The 15,004-nt window shown below is 41.8% G+C and overlaps 1 protein-coding gene across 1 annotated transcript in view; it reads left to right on the plus strand.

The window, feature by feature from the left end:
- GART (phosphoribosylglycinamide formyltransferase, phosphoribosylglycinamide synthetase, phosphoribosylaminoimidazole synthetase) overlaps positions 1 to 13,585 on the plus strand; it is a 360,923-nt gene extending 347,338 nt beyond the window's left edge. Inside the window, exon 23 of the mRNA XM_053705959.1 lies at positions 10,893 to 13,585. The gene's annotated coding sequence lies outside the window, so the exon portion shown is untranslated. The remainder of the gene's footprint in view (positions 1 to 10,892) is intronic.
- The last annotated feature ends 1,419 nt before the right edge of the window (positions 13,586 to 15,004 follow it).

Raw genomic sequence — 15,004 nt, forward strand, 5'->3', positions numbered from 1 at the left:
TTGTCACGACCGACGCCAGTCTGGTGGGCTGGGGCGCGGTCTGGGAACCCCTGAAAGCTCAGGGTCTTTGGTCTCGGGAAGAATCTCTTCTACCGATAAACATTCTGGAACTGAGAGCGATATTCAATGCTCTCAAGGCTTGGCCTCAGCTAGCAAAGGCCAAATTCATAAGGTTTCAATCAGACAACATGACGACTGTTGCGTATATCAACCATCAGGGGGGAACAAGGAGTTCCCTGGCGATGGAAGAAGTGACCAAAATAATTCAATGGGCGGAGAATCACTCCTGCCACTTGTCTGCAATCCACATCCCAGGAGTGGAAAATTGGGAAGCGGATTTTCTGAGTCGTCAGACGTTTCATCCGGGGGAGTGGGAACTCCATCCGGAAATCTTTGCCCAAATAATTCAATTGTGGGGCATTCCAGACATGGATCTGATGGCGTCTCGTCAGAACTTCAAGGTTCCTTGCTACGGGTCCAGATCCAGGGATCCCAAGGCGACTCTAGTGGATGCACTAGTAGCACCTTGGACCTTCAACCTAGCTTATGTGTTCCCACCGTTTCCTCTCATTCCCAGGCTGGTAGCCAGGATCAAACAGGAGAGGGTATCGGTGATCTTGATAGCTCCTGCGTGGCCACGCAGGACTTGGTATGCAGACCTGGTGAATGTCATCGGCTCCACCATGGAAGCTACCTTTGAGACAGGACCTTCTTGTTCAAGGTCCGTTCGAACATCCGAATCTGGCCTCACTCCAACTGACTGCTTGGAGATTGAACGCTTGATTTTATCAAAGCGAGGGTTCTCAGATTCTGTCATTGATACTCTTGTTCAGGCTAGAAAGCCTGTAACTAGAAAAATCTACCATAAAATATGGAAAAAATATATCTGTTGGTGTGAATCTAAAGGATTCCCATGGAACAAGATAAAAATTCCTAAGATTCTATCCTTTCTTCAAGAGGGTTTGGAGAAAGGATTATCTGCAAGTTCTTTGAAGGGACAGATTTCTGCTTTATCTGTTTTACTTCACAAAAAGCTGGCGGCTGTGCCAGATGTTCAAGCTTTTGTTCAGGCTCTGGTTAGAATCAAGCCTGTATACAAACCTTTGACTCCTCCTTGGAGTCTCAATTTAGTTCTTTCAGTTCTTCAGGGGGTTCCGTTTGAACCCCTACATTCCGTTGATATCAAGTTATTATCTTGGAAAGTTTTGTTTTTGGTTGCAATTTCTTCTGCAAGAAGAGTTTCAGAGTTATCTGCTCTGCAGTGTTCTCCTCCATATCTGGTGTTCCATGCAGATAAGGTGGTTTTGCGTACTAAACCTGGTTTTCTTCCGAAAGTTGTTTCTAACAAAAATATTAACCAGGAGATAGTCGTGCCTTCTTTGTGTCCAAATCCAGTTTCAAAGAAGGAACGTTTATTGCACAATTTGGATGTAGTTCGTGCTCTAAAATTCTACTTAGAAGCTACAAAGGATTTCAGACAAACATCTTCTTTGTTTGTTGTTTATTCTGGTAAAAGGAGAGGTCAAAAAGCAACTTCTACCTCTCTCTCTCTTTGGCTTAAAAGCATCATCCGATTGGCTTATGAGACTGCCGGACGGCAGCCTCCTGAAAGAATCACAGCTCACTCCACTAGGGCCGTGGCTTCCACATGGGCCTTCAAGAACGAGGCTTCTGTTGATCAGATATGTAAGGCAGCGACTTGGTCTTCACTGCACACTTTTACCAAATTCTACAAATTTGATACTTTTGCTTCTTCTGAGGCTATTTTTGGGAGAAAGGTTTTGCAAGCCATGGTGCCTTCCATCTAGGCGACCTGATTTGCTCCCTCCCATCATCCGTGTCCTAAAGCTTTGGTATTGGTTCCCACAAGTAAGGATGACGCCGTGGACCGGACACACCTATGTTGGAGAAAACAGAATTTATGCTTACCTGATAAATTACTTTCTCCAACGGTGTGTCCGGTCCACGGCCCGCCCTGGTTTTTTAATCAGGTCTGATGAATTATTTTCTCTAACTACAGTCACCACGGTATCATATGATTTCTCCTATGCATATTCCTCCTTTACGTCGGTCGAATGACTGGGGAAGGCGGAGCCTAGGGGGGATCATGTGACCAGCTTTGCTGGGCTCTTTGCCATTTCCTGTTGGGGAAGAGAATATCCCACAAGTAAGGATGACGCCGTGGACCGGACACACCGTTGGAGAAAGTAATTTATCAGGTAAGCATAAATTCTGTTCCTCCACTGTTTTGATTGTAGATGTTTTACCATTTCGCAACACATGTAGTGCAAAGGGGAAGCCCCATCTGTAGGGTATATTATTTTTCCTTAGCAAGAGGGTGAGGGGTCTAAGTGCAAAGCGTCTCTGTAGTGTTTTAATACACAGGTCTTGGAAGAACTGGACTATATTGCCTTGGAATTTGAACGTGGGATTTTGTCTTGCAGCTGATAGAATTTTTTCCCTGTCAGGAAACCTCAGTAGCTTGATGATGACATCTCTTGGGGGTTGGTCCGGCTTAGGCTTAGCTCGAAGAGCTCTGTGTGCTCTTTCTATGAGATATTCAGAGTCCGCCGACTCCCCCAGAATGGCATGGAAAAGCTGTTGTAGATAGTTAGGCAGATCTTCAGCTCCCACTGTTTCGGGTATTCCTTTTAGTCTGATGTTTGACCGCCTACTCCTATTCTCCATATCCTCTATCTTTTCCTCGAGTTCCATTATGGTTTGGTTCTGAGAGGTCAGGGACTGTGACACCATTGCTACTTCTTCACCCAATTCCTCAGTAGTTGATTCCAGCGAGTCTACTCGGCCTCCTAGTTCCAGAATCTCAGCTTTGATGTCTGTTAGACTGTTAGTAACCATGGTCTGGAAGCTGTCCATTTTCCCCCACAACTTTTCAAAGTTGGAGGATATGTCCTGTTTAGACACCAGGGTTTGCAAATCTGCTTTAGTTGCAGGGGTGAAATCCGCAGAGTTCTCCTCATTTTCTGAATCCATTTCCTCTTCAGTTTCAGCTAAGATCTGTTCTTGTGATTTGGGCGTTTTCGTGGCTTTGAAAAATGTGTCCATAGACAAGGGTTTTCCCCCCTTGTCCCCCTTAGACCCTTTTCTGGCTGCCATAATGCGTGCTGTAGTAGATGGTTAACTCTTGCAATAATCTTAATTAATGAGTATCAAATCAACAAAGCAGTTCCAATATCTCAAATTTATCTTTTTAAAGGTCCCAAGTCCTGCAGGACCCCTGCTCAGGAGCTAAGTGAGGCCTTCCCCTGCCACCAACACACTATCTTCTTATGCTCATCTGGGTTTCTCACTTCACTTTATTTATCTGCCCATTTGGAGATCTTATCAGGCTTCTGCCTTAGCATATGTATTAGTCATAATAAACAAATAGAGCCATTTACATTTTTGTTAGCAGTCAGAGATTTTATGGGCTCTTTACAAAGCAATCATGTCAGGCTGCAAAGGTGAACCTCCTCAAATCATCACTTCATGACTTGTATCAGTTGCCTACTTTTATCTGAGCATATACAGCTATTCACCAAATAATTATCACATAGCAAGTAGGTAATGAAAGGAATAGTGAGCTCTCCTCTCCCCAGGGTATGTGTCCACACTGGACAGAGACGGTTAGGGAGTCTGGGATATGACCTGCTGACACGCTGTTCAGCAGGAAATGGAGGGGAGGGAGAGCTAACTGGTATTAATCAAATGTCTCAGTAGTTAAACTTATTTCTCACAGAGCAAACAGGGTTCAGCTTCTTGTGTCTATTTTTCTTTTGGTGAGAGTTCAGACCGCACCTTTCCACATACAATGTCCCACTGTAATTCACAAAGAAATATAGTGGAAAGATGGCCGCGCTGTATTGCGCACTTATTCTACCCACGTGGCTTCAGGCAGCCTAAATATCAGGGACCGCTCCCCAGCTTCTCCAGTAAGACTACCCCACCTCTTACTTTCTTTCCTCCTCTCAGACCTGGGTCAATGCTCTTACCCCTCTCCGGGTTAAATCTGCTGCGTGATGTGTCTACGCCGTAAGGCCTCAGCTTTCACTTCAGGCGGCAAGTGCAGCATTCCCCTCCGTAACTGCCTCAGTAGCTTGTGTCCCGGTCCGAGGTAAAGGTACTTGTATTGCGATACCGGATCGGGTCCCCGACCCTCCGGATCGCTGTTGAGGGGTGTCTGTTGCGGTCCGGTGTCAGCCTGCCTCCCAGCTCCTGTTTAGCTGTCGCGCTCACAAGCGCTGAACTTCGAAAACTTCTGGCTGTTTTCAAATTATAGTTTCAAATTATAGTTAGGTGGTTTCTGCCATATAGTCAACACTTTTCCTTAAGTTAAAAAGTTTGATAAGGTCGCAATATTAGGTTTTATATGCAATAATTCAAGGAGCTCAGCAAAAACACGACTGCTCCTGATGGCTGCTGGCTCCGCCCCCCGAAGTTTTTTATTTTAAATGGTACCGGTGAGTACTATTTTCTTCAGTGGGATATGGAAGAAGATTTCTGCCCTGAGGTTGATGATCTTAGCAGATGTAACTAAGATCCATGTTGGTTCCCACAGAGCTTCTGAAGCTAATGCAAGAGACATCTTCAGTGTGGAGAACGGTTTCATGCTACAAGCAGTATTGAGGTATGTGCAGCCCTTTATTTCTGAGGAGACTTGGTATATCAGAGCTGGCTGACATTTATTTCCCTGCAAGGGAAGGGGTAAGACCTGTAAAACAAAGGGTATTACTGAGAAACCTGTGCTTAATTTATTTTATTGACATATTGGGCCAAGCATTTATAATGGGCTTAACAGCATTATAAAGAGACACTGGGAGAGGCATTAACGGTTTTTACTGTTCAAATAAACAGTTTGGCCGTATTTTGTGTGTACTTAGGGGTTAAACAAATCCACATGGCTTATACTATAAACCGCTTCACCATGCGGTTGTTCAGTCCTATGCGATCATCGTCCATGATGGGCGGCGCCTATTTTCGCACGCTCAGACGTGCATTTTACTCTGGCTGAGAAGGCAGCAGGCATTAGCTCCGGTTGAGCCTAGACTGGGGGCAGGTAGGCAAGGTGCAGGGGTTATTTTTGTCGAATCTAACATATTTGTGACTATAAATACCTTTTAGAGGTTAATTTCTCCCCTTACTCTTGGGGTGCAATAATTTTTGGAGCCATTGATTAGGTGTAGTTAATTTTTAAGAGTTAATTAACGTTTTGAAGCAGTTTTGGAAAAATTGTGCGTTTTTTTATCTCTTAAAGGTGCAGTACACGTTTCTCCAAAAAAAATTAAATCAATAAATAAAGTGTTTGACTATTGTGGTTATTACTAGTCTGTTCAACATGTCTGACATTGAGGAAACTCATTGCTCTATGTGTTTAGAAGCCATTGTGGAACCCCCTCTTACATTGTGTACTTCTTTTACTGAAAATGTGATTCGCCTTATCTTATATTTCATTCCGATGAGGTGGTGTTGCGTACCAAACCTGGATTTCTTCCTAAGGTGGTTTCAAATAAGAATATTAATCAGGAAATTGTTGTTCCTTACTTGTGTCCTAATCCTTCTTCCAAGAAGGAGCGTCTGTTACATAATCTGGACGTGGTCCGAGCCTTGAAGTTTTACTTACAGGCAACCAAGGATTTCCGTCAATCATCTTCATTATTCATTGTTTATTCTGGAAAGCGTAGTGGTCAGAAAGCAACGGCTACCTCTTTCATTTTGGCTGAGGAGTATCATCCGCCTGGCATATGAAAGAATTACGGCTCATTCTACTAGGGCTGTGGCTTCCATATGGGCCTTTAAAAACGATGCTTCTGTTGAACAGATTTGTAAGGCTGCGACTTGGTCGTCCCTTCATACTTTTTACAAATTTGATACTTTTGCTTCTTCTGAGGCTGTTTTTGGGAGAAACAGTGGTGCCTTCCGCTTAGGTCTCTGTCTTGTCCCTCCCTTTCATCCGTGTCCTGTAGCTTTGGTATTGTATCCCACAAGTAAGGATGAAATCCGTGGACTCGTCGTATCTTGTAGAAGAAAAGGAAATTTATGCTTACCTGATAAATTGATTTCTTCTACGATACGACGAGTCCACGGCCCTCCCTGTCATTTTAAGACAGATTATATTTTATTTTTACAACTTAAGTCACCTCTGCACCTTTTAGCTTTTCCTTTCTCTTCCTAAAACCTTCGGTCGAATGACTGGGGGTGGAGGGAAGGGAGGAGCTATAAATACAGCTCTGCTGTGGTGCTCTTTGCCACTTCCTGTTAGCAGGAGGATAATATCCCACAAGTAAGGATGAAATCCGTGGACTCGTCGTATCGTAGAAGAAATCAATTTATCAGGTAAGCATAAATTTCCTTTTCCTCTTGCCAGTTATGGAGGATTCTGATGCTGAGACTGTGCTTGTTTCAGATTCAGTTACGTAGGATTCTGATACTGAGATTATTTTGATTTCAGATTCTGTGTCCGTTGACAAATCCGGATTGGCCTCATTGAAATATGTCAACCAGTTTTGTTCCGTATGCCATTTCAGAGTGCATGGTTCCTTGGGCTCGGGGAATCAAGGGACTGCTGAGCCATCCGCCTCTGGGGGTCCTGTCCTCCGAGAGGCTAGTTTCCTACTAATTCATACTTCTACACATGCGGGTAACCCAGTTTTTGATTCCTCCAGTTTTCTTTCCAGTTTTTGAAAGATAGGGCTCCGTTTGGCTGGTCCTGCGGGTAGGCCTGTGTCTTTTTGGGCGTTAACCTCTGGGTTGCCTTATATTTTATTTATATCCGATGGGATGTCTTTTATTTGTTTTTGTTTCCTTTGGGAACTTTCTGGGATTGATACTCTTTATTACTTCTTCGGAAGTTGTTTTGGACATGTTAGTCCTATGTTAAAAATGTCTGTTTTCTATTTTTTTCCCCTATGTGGGAGAATGTATGCAGCTTGCTGTTTAGGACCCTGTTTGCAGGCTGGTCCTGTCGGGTTCGTTCGGTCTTGCTACTGTTCAGACATGTGGCGCTGTTCTGCTCTGCTGGTTTGGTAGAAGCGCCAAGTGCTCAGGTTATCATTGTTTTTCATGTTCAACTAAGCATTCGAGAGGACCTGTGGGTCTGTGAGGCGGGAAGGATAGTGTTCAGTCATAGATGGCCGGGCAGGGGAGCTTTTCCGCTGCGTCACTCTGACATCTGATTTCATCAAAATTTAAAGTTTCCTCCCCCATGTGGTCAAGGGTTGGAGGGCTTAACGCCCCTTACCGCAGTTGAGCGGTTTGGCCTTCATTTTTAGGCCTCTGGATTTGTCCTTTTGGGCTTGGTCCAACAGCTTGTACAGGATAGCTGTCTAGCATGCGGAAGGTTTGCCGTTTAAAACCTGTTGCAGCTCTTGACACCTTGCAGGTGTACGCATAAGCTGTTTATAGTGTATCTAGATTCAGCTCTTACTCTTTGACGTGTACTGTCTGTCTGAGTTATAAGAGACCTTTGGGTCTTCTTCCATTGTCTCCGGGTGAGTTGGATCTCCTTTTAGGGATCTGTGTTTCCGGGTGATGGTTGTTCCCTGCGGGGACTTTGTTTAACTTGGGTTTTTCCGGAGCTGGGTAGGCTTAGTGCCTTTCTCTTCCTTGTGTCCTCTGCTTGTGCGGATGTGATAGGGAGATTAGTCCTGCTAGTAGGATTTTTTTTACCTCAAGGTATCCCTTGGTTGTCCTGATGCTCTGAGATGTATCTTCATACGACTTCTAGCCTTGCTCCTTGGAGCGTTGGACTTTGGCTAGGGGTGGTTCCTTCCTTTGGTCGGGGCTTTCGAGTTCTTATCGCTATCCGGATTCTCTGGATATGCATCCATATCCCTTGTGTCTGTCCTTTTAGTCAGCTGGGTTGTTTAGTTCTAGGGTAAGGTTTGCCTGAACTATTAGGTGCCCGGACCTGTTTTTCTCCCTGAGACTTCCGGGTGCTGAAGCTTCGCTTGGCCTTTTTTCTGACCTTTTTCTTTGGGTGGTTTTGGAATCTTGGATCTCAGGGCTGCTCTGGGTGTTCCACGGTAGTAGGAACTTGGGCTATGTCCTTTGTCCATCTACCTAACCTGGTCATGGTTGGCTAGGGTTTCGGAGAAATTTTTACTCTTTGCCACAGAGTAGCCCATGTCATCAAAGGGATATGTTGCTTAATGGTTAGCTCCACAGCTCCCGAAGCAGAAGGTTGTGGGTTTGAACCCAGGCAAAGCTCCTGCTTTCTGATCTGACGTTAGCTTCTAGTGTTAGCTAGCCTTCCAATGCATGGTTAGCTGTGTGGCTTGTGCCTCAAGGGTTGTTGGTTCATACCCCGCTGCTGGTGCTGGATGCCCAATTTCTGGTGCGCCTTAGGGTTGCATTCCCCTGGTCAGCTTGCCAGTGTTCCCGTGGATTTCCTGCTCTGCAGCTGAATGGGTTGGCTGTTCCTCTGCTTGGCAAGCTACTTGTAGGGGGTTCTTTTCTAGGACATCTGTGTTGGGAATTTTTCTTCCCATTAGCCAGTGATTCGGGCCTTGAGGACTGTTGTTGCCCTTCCGGCATCATCCCTTTCCTTTAGGGGATATTATCCCCCTTATGGAGATAGAGTCCTTGCTTGGGGCTTCTCCTGGATGGGAGGCGGAAAGGTGGAATTGGTTCCCCCTGGGGTCTTGCTGGCTCCAAGTCAGACTTGTTGGGCCTTTTTTTTTTTTATAGATCTTTAGGTCTATGGCCTTGTTGTCTGTTCTCAGAATTGGGTTGTACTTGTACTCTGTGGGGATGGCTGTGCTATCCTTACGCTCGTTTCGCCTGTACAGGATTCTTTTGTTCCCCGGTCTTGAATCCCTGAGGCTGGGTTGGTCCAGCTGGGTGTTGGTCTGCAGGTCAGGATGGCCAAGCGGTCTAAGGCCATCGCAGTCTCCTCTGGATGTGTGACCCTTGTTGAGTCTATCCTGTTAGCTCAGTCTGCTAGGGTATAGATTTTCCTTTCACAATTTTTTATAGATTTTCCTTTCAACTTGCTCCATTGATTTCAGAAGAGGGTTAACTCTTCCTTTGGGTTCTAAGGGTATACTCCCCTTCTCGGGGGGCCTCGATGAGGGTTTGTGTTCCCCTTTTTAGGGACCTGTGTGTAGGTTCGGGCGACTTAGGTTGCCTGGAGCGTGCCCTCTGTCTGGGGGGTTGCTTTTGCAGTCTGTTTCTTGCTTGACTGCTTCTTCCTCCTTGCAAGTAAATGTCATGTTATGGATTCTGTGTTCTCAACCTTGTTTTTTTTTACCTGGGTGTATTACACACTTTTTCATGGTGAATGCTTTGGTATTCTATGGTCAGACACTGGGAGGACTTTGCCTCTTCAGTTGCATTCTGTGCTTGCAGGATGTTGGAGAGACGTCTTTTCTGTCTCTGTGCCTGGTTTTATTCCAGGTTTCGCTTGGTATAGGCATGGCCTCCTTCCCCTGTTTGAGCTCCTTTGGGTCTCTGTGAACTGGGCTCACTCTTGGAGGTGTTCTTTTTTGTATTAGGGGACCTTTCGGTTTCCTTGGTTCTCCTTTGCCTTGTCCCCTTGGGGGTTTTGGCTGATTTCTCCATTTGTGGGGGATGAGCAGTGGGGGACAGTCTGTTGGGCGACAGTGTCTTCTGGAGGACTGTTGGCTCAGTTGAGTCCGTTTGCGGTCTCTAGTTTGGCTTCTGGACTGACTGCGAGTCAGTGTCTTTGGGGCTTTTCCTCTTAAAATGTTCTCGGCTTCGGACAAAGCGTTTTTTTTTTTTATTGGGTAATGGTTCAGGCCTGGTGCCCTCAGTATGGGCCGCCTATTGTACCCTCCTGTCTTGGCATTCAGTGTCCTCTATAGCTTGGGTATTGTTTTCCTAAAAGTAATGAAAGCAGCTGTGGACTCCATTTAAGAAGATGAACATAAATTATGCTTACCTGATAATTTTCTTTTTTTCTGATGGAAAGAGTCCACAGCTCCCCACCCGTAATTTTATGTGGTGCGTCCTTATTATTCTTCTGGCTCCTTTCACCCTGATATTTCTTCTACTGTTCCTTGTTCCTCAGCATAATGACTGGGGAATGGGAGGATTATTTAAGCCTTTGGCTGGGGTGTCTTTTCCTCCTCCTGGTAGCCAGGTCCTTAATTCCCAAAATGGACAGCTGTTGACTCTTTCCATCAGAAGAAAAGGAAATTATCAGGTAAGCATAATTTATTTTTTTAATTAACAAACCTCAGACAATGAAGCCCTCAACAAAGAACAAGTAATGTTATGAAGATAATGTGCTGAGTTAAAGGGACAGTAAATACTATGTAATTACAGCATTTTGCTGCAGTCTTCCAATATCGTAACTTATCACCAGTGTCTGGACTATATAAGAACAGATAAAAACCTTCTTTGCTGCATTTTTTTTAAACGCCACCTTCACCCACCACTTTTTGCTTATGTGAAAAAGCCATTCCAAACTTGAGTCTATAGAAGATGGGGCTTGTCACTGCCATTCTGTGAACAAATCCTGTATTGTTTGCCTTTTGCAGAAAAGGATAAAGTGTTTATTTGGGACAGATATGTGGCAAGTTACGTTTGAGACTTCCATGTGCTGTTTTTTAGTTTCCAAGTCTTTAAAATGCTCAATTAAATAAATTACAGGAAAATGAGGGGGGGGGGATGATAAATAATGAAAGTATATTACAAAGAAATTTTACTCCATTATCAAGGTCTTTATATTACAATCTCGATGTGTTTACTTTAAACTATCATTTTTTATTTTATTTTTTTAACCATGTGATCTAGGACTAAGGATGTTTGTCTGTTTATGGGCAGGATACTTAATGGTCTATAGACTCTATCATAATGCACATGTTTTACAGCAGTCGTATATTGCTTTATGCCCTACTGACTTCACCATTACACTTTTTTTTTTTTTACAGTGCTAGGTCCGAGATGAATGGAATTTTCAGCAGCCTTATATCTTCAAGAGAAAATCAAGATGCATTTATTTGTAGATGCTAATAAAGGAAATCTTGTCAGCTTGCTTATTTACTTAGCAAGCCACTGAGGCAAAATATTGTACTTCATCATTTCTATATTGTGACATTTTTTTAGCTTGTGTATGTCTGTTGATTTAGTTACAATCCGTTTTATGAACGTTTGAAGCTTTCGTTGGCCAACATGGAAGTTTGTAAAATATCTCTTTAGAGTTTCTTTGTAACCTGCTATTCTAAAATGATGTTGTTCATACTATTGGTTTTTTTTTTGTAATACACCATTTTGCTAATGTCTAGTACTCACCATTTACCAACAGTTAATGTTTTAGGATTATCTCTTCTACACAAGGAAACAGAAAATGATACTACTTTTGAAGGAGAGATCATCAAAATTGATTGCTGGTAGATACTGAAAATGGGTTTGTGCACCTCTAGTCTATAAACAAGAAATTATCCTCTTGTTTTGACTGTCTATTGAGTAGAATGAGATGTTATGCTTCACCATAGCCTGTAGTTCTGTGTTGAAGTTTGAAACAGAGAAACCCATTTAGCCTATGGAGTTGCCCATTTACCTGCAGTATGACACTATAGAATATGCTACAGTTTCAGACTGTTTGCATCATCTGCTTAAGCGTTCTCTGAATAATAATAAATACCACCAAACACTGACCAGTTTAGTCATGTTCCTGCCATGCTTCCAATGACTGACAAACTACTAGAACTAGATAAGTTATGTTAGTGAAACTACCTACTGATCTTTGCAATGCTATTGTTGCACACTATTGTGATTTGAGTTGTCTATAAGTAGTTGGAACACCTTGATATTGCTATAGCTAACAAGTCTTGTGCGTCAACTAAGCAACATTGTAAGAAATTATATTTAGTTTTATATAAATATATTTGTGTAACAGTAAGACTAAGCCAGGGCTCTCATTACATTTCTTGCTGTTATGTGTTTTATGAGTGCTTCTTTCTGAATCGGTAGTGTATTTATAATATGGTTTAGATTAAAATTTAATAGAAAATGTACATTCTGCCATGGCTTGATGTTGTAGGGCTGTCACTGATCGCCGTCATGGCATAATATGGATATTGTGTGGTTGGCACATTGGCAGAAATATATAACATGCCATGCTGGGCACAACAATGTTTTTCCATAAGTGAATATGAGAATTAACAATTTGTGGTATAATTCCACATGGGGGCAGTGACTGGATATTAAAACAAAATAAAAACTGAAACGGATTTTCTAAACTAAGCAGAAAGGAAGAAAACACTGGCCTTGTATCTGTTTATCATGAAGTTCCCTAAAAGCTAGAATGTCAGCGACTAGTGTCTGTCAAGCTTCTACATACGTACATGTACTTTTGTGTAAAATTTATCCTACACTCTCTTGGCTAGAGAGCCCTACATTTCCATTAAAAAAAGTTACTAAATTTAATTTTTTACTTTTCTTTTACACAAAAGGAAAACAAAATATTACTGTAAACAATCCTCCCCCCCCCCCCCATAAAACAAATGCTAAATTGTCTAAATAAATGTGAATACAATTTTAACTGAAACCGATAGTGAGATCACCTGTATCCTTCCTACTAATGCACATTGGGTGATCAGTACATTTTATGCTACAATTTAAATTAGCTGGCTTCAGCATTCTTCAGGAATAAAATCTGTACAAATGCAGCTCTTACAGAAAATAGAAAACATGAGTATATTCCTTTTAATTATACTCAGGGGACTCTGACATGAAAAGTTACACAAAGCCATATAAGTAAGAACATGTAATAAAGAACGTACCCATCAGATTTATAACCCTGTACTGCTCTCTTTAGTATCTAAAGTGATGTTGGCTTTAGTAAAGCCTGGGTTATTTCCATGGCACATTGTTTAATCAGTCCAGATTGGTCCTCGTCATTGTTGAATTCCTGACACATTTCTTGCACGGTTTGTGAACATCTGTCTTTTTTTGTTTCCTTGTATCTATCTCAGAAATAATTAAATTACATGACACCTGCACACAAAATATATCTTCTTAAAGGAATTAGTGTGCCTGTTTGTCCTTTCATAGACCCACCAGTGGGTTCACTTGACCACAGTCTCCTGCTGTAGGGTTCTATATCAGACTAAGTTCATGGTGATACTCAAGGACTTTTTTTGTGTGTGTGTGTGTGTTGACCTTTAAAAGACCCACCAATGTTGACCACAGGCTCCATCATACTAAAATTGGTGCAACTTTTCAGTCACTTTGTCCACAGCCTTTGGACATGAGTCAAATCTATGTTCCTGACAAATGTATTGAAATTCAAAGTTGTTGGTTGGATGCTTCAGTATTATTCACCATCATTTAAAGGGACACTAAAGTCAAAATTAAAGTTTAACGATTTAGATAAATTATGCAATAACCAAACTTCCAATATACCAATAATATCCATTATCAAAACGTGCACAATCTTGTTATATGCACACTTTCTTAGGCTCGTGCGTGCGTGCAAAAGTGCACACTATGTACGTATATGCTTTTTGTGATTGGCTGATAGTTGTCACATGATACGGGGAACGTGAAAATTTGATCAATTTTAAAAAAATTGCCAGAATATATTCAACTTCTTATTTCAAATTAAAAGTAAAAGCTATTATGTACTTGTGTATTTGTCAATTTTTCAATTCTACTGTATTTAGTAGTCATTTAAAGCCAAGTTTACTGTGATACTCAAAAGCTTGTGTGTGTTATTACTTTTACAATATTTTCAAGTTTCACTACACTCAAGAATAGTGCACACATTTGGATCTAATTGCAGATTGATTGAGAAAGAATAACAAAATACTGGATTCAGTCCTCATAAGCAATTTTTTGATATGTGAAATAAACAAGAAGATATTAAAGGAACATAAAAGTTAAGATGAAACTTTCAGATATTGCATGCAATTAAAAAAAAACTTCCAATTTACTTTGTCCTTTGTTAAAGGGACACTAATCACTAAAATACATTTTATACACTATCCTCTAGTTATAAGTGCCACCATATTGGAACCTATGTTACATCTCAGGTATATGAAGGAAAGTTACTGCACAAGTGCAAACGCATCAGCACTGGAATGCAGTGAAAGTTAGATTTCAGCAGAGCACCACCCATGATTAGACAGAGGCTTGTAGGTCTCTGATTAGACTATTATTGCACTCTTAGTATGCTTTGGTCAACCTCATGTTTATCTCCAATTTCTTTCATGTAAATGAGCTAGTGACGTATGGGATATACATTCCTACCAGAAGGGGGCAAAGTTTCCAAAACCTCAAAAGCCTATAAATACACCTCCCACCTCACTCATACCTCAGTTTAAAAACTTTGCCTCCTTAGGAGGTGGTGAAGCATGATGTGCTTGATCCTTCAGTGAAAGGCGCTTCTAAGAATTTTGAAGCCCAGTTCCTCTCTAAGTGCAGTGTTTGTCTGAGGGATGTGAAGGGAGTATTGCCTGATGATAACATGTTTTCGCCTATGGGAAAACTTCATAAGGTTCTCTGTAAATCGGTTGCAGGGATTCATCTGCTGCCTCCCTTTATAGATTGACCATATACTCTTGTACCATTACCTCTGCTGATATGTTTCAGTACTGGTTTGGCTGTCTGTTATATGTGGATGGGTGTCTTAATGGTAAGTATGAAAATGTATATATTTTTTTTTTTTTAACTAAGACACTCTCAGCTATGGATTAGGCACTTGTAAAGTAAAGTTGTTACATATTGTGTTTATATAGTTGGTATATACTAGGTTTCAAAATTATCATTTGATATTATCTTAGCAGTAACCCCCAATTAAAATGTATATATATATATATACATATACACAGTTGTGCTCATAAGTTTACATACCCTGGCAGAATTTGATTTCTAGGCCATTTTTCAGAGAATATGAATGATAACACAAAAACTTTTCTTTCACTCGTGGTTAGTGTTTGGCTGAAGCCATTTATTATCAATCAACTGTGTTTACTCTTTTTAAATCATAATGACAACAGAAACTACCCAAATGACCCTGATCAAAAGTTTACATACCCTG

The sequence above is a fragment of the Bombina bombina genome, chromosome 3 (genome assembly GCF_027579735.1).
Source record: "Bombina bombina isolate aBomBom1 chromosome 3, aBomBom1.pri, whole genome shotgun sequence".
NCBI lineage: Eukaryota > Metazoa > Chordata > Amphibia > Anura > Bombinatoridae > Bombina > Bombina bombina.